Source organism: Cololabis saira, chromosome 14 (assembly GCF_033807715.1).
Source record: "Cololabis saira isolate AMF1-May2022 chromosome 14, fColSai1.1, whole genome shotgun sequence".
Taxonomy (NCBI): domain Eukaryota; kingdom Metazoa; phylum Chordata; class Actinopteri; order Beloniformes; family Belonidae; genus Cololabis; species Cololabis saira.
Window position 1 is genome coordinate 36,158,260 of NC_084600.1, and position 6,000 is coordinate 36,164,259.

A 6,000-nucleotide genomic window follows, 5' to 3' on the forward strand; every position below is an offset into this window, starting at 1 on the left:
ATCATCTCTTATTGCCTGTATGTGGATGGTCGACAGCTTTTGATCAATGTCTGCATCAAGGCCTTGTTTTTGGAAAAGGAATCGGTCACCTTTTCCTCCTGGGTATGAAAAACAGAAGACCTCCACAGAGCTTTTTTATTTTGCTTTATTCCATGAGACCTAGCTATAGGCAATGACAGAAGTAAAACACAGATGAAATCCTTGGATTTCTTGTTTCAGTGAAGGTTTCATCCACTCTGGTAGGAATGGCCTGCAACTACAGGGCCGGACCTGTCCGGGCTGCAGCCGCCTTTCTCCTGCGAGGCTTCAGTGTCATGTGACTCACAGAGATGAAAGAGTGTGCGTTTCTTAGCATCACATCAAGTCAGTGCTGTGCAGAGCTTCATTAAGTCATACCCATCTATTAACACCTTTTATTTCACCCCCTCCAAAAAGAAAACCCATAAATCAGTTGTTAAAAACATCCTATAACACTCAGTTTCACAGTAAAATATTGTTGCAATTGTGAAGTTGTAGCTTTTAAGAGTAATAAAAGCACAGAAGAAACATGCTACTGAGTCACATCTGTCTCATGAAGCAGAATCAGGATGTGAAATGTTCATCTGGAGCTCACGTCCGTCTAACATCAACACCACCAGATGATCCGAGTCTGGTCCAGTATGACTGTGACCCTGAGTACAGACCAGAGGTGTCAAGTAACGAAGTACAAATACTTTGTTACCTTACTTAAGTAGAAATTTTGGTTATCTATACTTCACTGGAGTAATTATTTTTCAGACGACTTTTTACTTTTACTCCTTACATTTTCATGGAATTATCTGTACTTTTTACTCCTTACATTTTAAAAACAGCCTTGTTACTCTATTTCATTTCGGCCTTTAAAAAAAACTATCCAGTTAAATTGCTCCATCCGGATAGAGTGAATTTGGTTGTGGTTGTTTCAGATGTTCTTGTCCAGTTTTGTTCTTACATCCGTTCCCTCAGATTCCTGCAACTAAACTTGGATGTACATTCCAATAAAGGTTAGGATAAAAGATAACATGCCTCTGAAGTTTGACTTTTTGCACCATTACAATACTTATAGGCAACTAGTCATCATATCTCCTGCTCTCTGAAACACATGTTAATACTCAATAGTACACATATATGGTTCTTTAATATATTTACATTATACTAAGATTCATTCATTTTCAATGGCTTTTGTCCTTAATGGCTTTTTTCCCCCTTACATTACTTTTACTTTTATACTTTAAGTAGTTTTGAAACCAGTACTTTTATACTTTTACTTGAGTAAAAAACTTGAGTTGATACTTCAACTTCTACAGGAGTATTTTTAAACTCTAGTATCTATACTTCTACCTGAGTAATGAATGTGAATACTTTTGACACCTCTGTTGACGAGAGCGTCACCGTCTGAACATCATCCAACACCTTTGGCATAATCTGATAATGCCCATTAATAGTAATAGCTTTTTGAGAGGACTGCCAAAGCATTTTATCCTGACAAGGAAGGAGATTAATCAGTTTTTCTTTGCTTTTCTTCTTTTTAAAACTGCTCCAGTAAGTGCTCGTCCACATGGTGGTGCACTTGTTCTTCACCAGAGCTGGATCAGCGCAGGCGTTTAGTCTCGGGTGATGACAAAGGCCTGCTCAGGGTTCATCTGCATCGCTGCTTTAGCTGCTGGAAGTAGCAGACTTCCAGAGGGCGGGATATCTCCAAATCCATCTGAGGCTTTGCTCTTTCCTTGTACTTCTACAGAAGTGCGATGTCTAAAAGACGCTCGTGGAAATAGCTGCTGCGTTTGCACAGAGGTATCATTGAACTCTAAATAAGATGGTGTAGCCACCTGAGTTATGTATTTTCTGTTGTCTTCAAGTTTATTGACTATATTACACCTGCCTTTCACCTGAAGACCCTGAAGATTAAATACATCTGTTTTCTTTTTCTTATTGCATCTTTACCTGTTCTGCTTTTAACACCTTACCTGCCTGTATTGGACTGCAGATGGAAACTAGCCTTGTGCTACAATCTGGCACATTTACATATGTATATATGTTCATCAATGTGCATTGTCCTGAGAAATAAATACATAAATATGGATATTTAATGGATGGATGTTCACTTTGTAGAAAAAAATATTTTGACTTCTCTTAACACAATGCAAATTTGCTTTTCTTTCCCTAAAACCCCACTTTTTTTTTTAAGCCTTAATCCTTGAACTTTTATCTTTTTATAAATTTTATATATTTTATATTGTATGTCAGGGTGCATTGGTCTCCCAGTTTTTATCTTTTTGGTCTCCCAGTTTTTATTTGTTTATTATGCTTATTTTTCAATCAAAACGTCAAAGCACCTTGTATTTCATGTACCTGGACGAAAGGTGCTACATAAATAAAATTTGATTGATTGATTGATTGAAAACCCCACTTTAATAAGGTCAAATACTTTATAATTTGTGTATTCATCTTTTTGTAGACTGAAGTCTTTTTTCTAGATTTACAGACTGTAAAATGTGCATATAGTTTGACAGCAGAGGGTCCCCCCCTTATGATCCAGGTCCTGGTCCAGGTTTCTTCCTCCTAAAAGGGAGTTTATTCTTGCCACTGTTTGGCTTAAGGTTTTTCTCTCACTAGGGGAGTTTTTACCTGCCAGTGTTTATATAATAAATGCTCGGGGGTTTATGTTCTGGGTCTCTGGAAAGCACCTGGAGACAACTTCTGTTGTAAAAGACGCTATATAAATAAAATTGAACTGAATTGATTTGAAAAAATATTTTCAACACGAGTAGTATAAAGTAACGTATAAAAAAACATATAAAAACTACTTTCTGCTGTTTCCCCTGCTGCCGTTCGGCTTGGCATGAACCGAAGTGTGTGTGCTAACATACGGATGCGGGTTTCACCGTGTGTGTTCCTTGTCTCAAAATAAACCGCCATACAGAGCACAAACGGCAAGAAAAAACATTCACACGTTTGCAGGAAAACTGAAAAGACAGAGGTGACCATTTTTGGCCCTAAAAAATAAAGGGAAAAGATCAGCGCTCACCTTGGCTCCATGTCATTGACAGCTACAAATCAAGCCAGAAATCTTCCTGTAATTATTGACTCAGACCTGAACTTCAACAGCCATCTAAAGTTTATCACTAAATCTGCCTATTACCACCTGAAAAACATTGCTAGAATTAAGGGGATTCTGTCTAAACAAGACATGGAAAAACATATTCATGCATTCATTTTCAGTAGGTTGGATTATTGCAATGGCATCTTTACAGGCCTTAACAAGAGATCAATCAGGCAGCTGCAGCTGATCCAGAACGCTGCCGCCAGAGTCCTTACAAACACCAGGAAACTGGACCATATTACACCGGTCATGAAATCACTACACTGGCTTCCAGTGAGTCAAAGGATAGAGTTTAAAATCTTACTGCTGGTCTACAAAGCACTGAATGGTCTTGGACCAAAATACATGGTTGATCTGTTAGTTCCTGTGAAGCTCCCAGACCCCTGAGGTTCATCTGGATCTGGTTTGTTGTGTGTCCCAAGAACCAGAACCAAGCAAGGTGAGGCAGCGTTCAGTTATTCTGCTCCTCACCGGTGGAACAAACTTCCTGTAGACCTGAGGTCTGCTGCAACTGTCAGCTCCTTTAAACCAGGCCTAAAAACATTACTGTTTACTAGGGATGGGCGATATGGACTAATAAATGTATCATGATCATTTCTGGCATTTATCCCGATAACGATAAAAATGACGATAAAAAAAATACCAATTCAACTCCACCTTTTCAACTATAAATATATCTCGCTCTCGGATCCGCCATGTTTGTTACACAAAAATTAAATCAACGGGAATGTTTCTTTCTTTCTTTCTTTCTTTCTTTCTTTCTTTCTTTCTTTCTTTCTTTCTTTCTTTCTTTCTTTCTTTCTTTCTTTCTTTCTTTCTTTCTTTCTTTCTTTCTTTCTTTCTTTCTTTCTTTCTTTCTTTCTTTCTTTCTTTCTTTCTTTCTTTCTTTCTTTCTTTCTTTTACCGTGAGATGACAAATTCTTACCGTGGGGAATTTTTTTGACGGTTTATCGTGAACGGTAAAATATCGCCCATTCCTACTGTTTACTCAAGCGTACTCTTAAATTAAACTTACCTGCTGTACTCTACTGCCCTTATTTTTAACAGCTTGTGCTTTTTATTATTTTACTTTTCTTATCATCTTATTATTTACTATCTAATTATGTCTTGCCGCTTTTAATGTCAATGTAAAGCACTTTGAATTACCTTGTGTTTAATTGTGCTATAATAATAAACTTGCCTTTGGTCTGAATGCCCGTCAAGATCTGATCTTATATCAGGTGTTTCCACAAGGGACACGTAACATTCCTGGATTCATATTCAGTCAGGGATGTTAAGCTTCCCCTGATAGGAGGAAGACTCTCACAAGTCTCTATATTTGTGAGTAAATATTGAAGATATCATTTCCCTTTTCTGTATCAAGTGGAAAGATGATCGTTGCAGCTCTATTACTATTAATCAGCAACAATGCCATCCCAAATAATATAATATTTTACTAATAATAGCAGTGACCAAAACACCTGCAGAAATACTGCAGGAATGACATAGCAGCAGTTAAATGCAGCCTTCTGTAAGCTTTAAATATCCACTGGGCTTACATCAAATACATCAAAACACAACAATAAAAAACACTTTTCTGAACTTATCAATATGACTCTGTCCTTCATAGGATAAGTAAAATGGATCACTGCAAAAACTCCAAATCTTAACAAGAATATTTGTCTTATTTCTAGTTAAAATGTCTCATTTTAGTAAAAAAATATCATTACACTTAAAACAAGACTCATCACTAGAAAAAACAACAATTTTCACCTGTTTCAAGTAGATTTTCACTTGAAAAAAGTAGAAAAATCTGCATGTGGAACAAGATTTTATTGCTTGTAATGAGAAGATAAATCTTGTCCCACTGGCAGATTTTTTTACTTATTTCAAGTGAAAATTTACCTGAAACAGGTGAAAATTGTCAAATAAGTTATTTTTCTGGTGTTATTTTTCTGGTGATGACTCTAAATGTTGAAATAGCAGTAAAACCACATTGATTGATGAAAGGGACACGTAACATTCCTGGATTCATATTCAATCAGGGATGTGAAGCTTCCCCTGATAGGAGGAGGACTCTCACAAGTCTCTATATTTGTGAGTAAATATTGAAGATATCATTTCCTTTTCTGGATCAAGTGGAAAGATGATGGTTGCAGCTCTATTACTATTAATCAGCAACAATGCCGTCCTGCACAGTGTGCCGTGTGTGTCCAGGAGTGTGTGAAGCCCCCGGGGCGACATGAGGATGCTCTCTGAAGAGCTGCCAGACAAGACGATTTGTTTTGGTCCCCTAAAGGCTGAATGGCTTCACTGTTATTGTAATACAGTTAAAAAACAGACACGTCAGTGTTAAAAAAGCTCCCAGCCGGATTTTCATGCAGCGACGGCATTGTGGCAACGTTCTGCTCACTTTACTGGCAGACAGTCTGGAATAAATTGTATTTAATTGTCAGTAAAATTTGTCAACTTGCCTTAAAAAACTCTTGCGGTTGCCACGGCGTGTTTGTCATCTGTCTCTACATTTCTTATTGTCTGTACATAGAACTTTGTTCTGGTTTTGTGTGGATCTGCAGAAAATGTTGCATCCAGATGTTGCCTGTTAATTTTCATTTCATTTATTTTTGTCCTTGGATGAAAATATTTGCATAAGATCAGCGACTCGGTGGTGTCACTACCCTTCAAATGAAGCAATAAAACAAGAAATGAGACAGTCTGTCCAGTAAATATCATTTATAACCTCCTCATAACCGTTCGGAGACATCGGGGACCGCAGGGATGGTGGGAGGGGGCTTCTGGTTCTGGTTCTGGATCTGGGGTGTTAGGAACTTAGGAATACATCCTTTGGACCCTGTGGGTTGTGTGGCGAGCTCTGGATTGGGATCGCTTCCCACGGATGC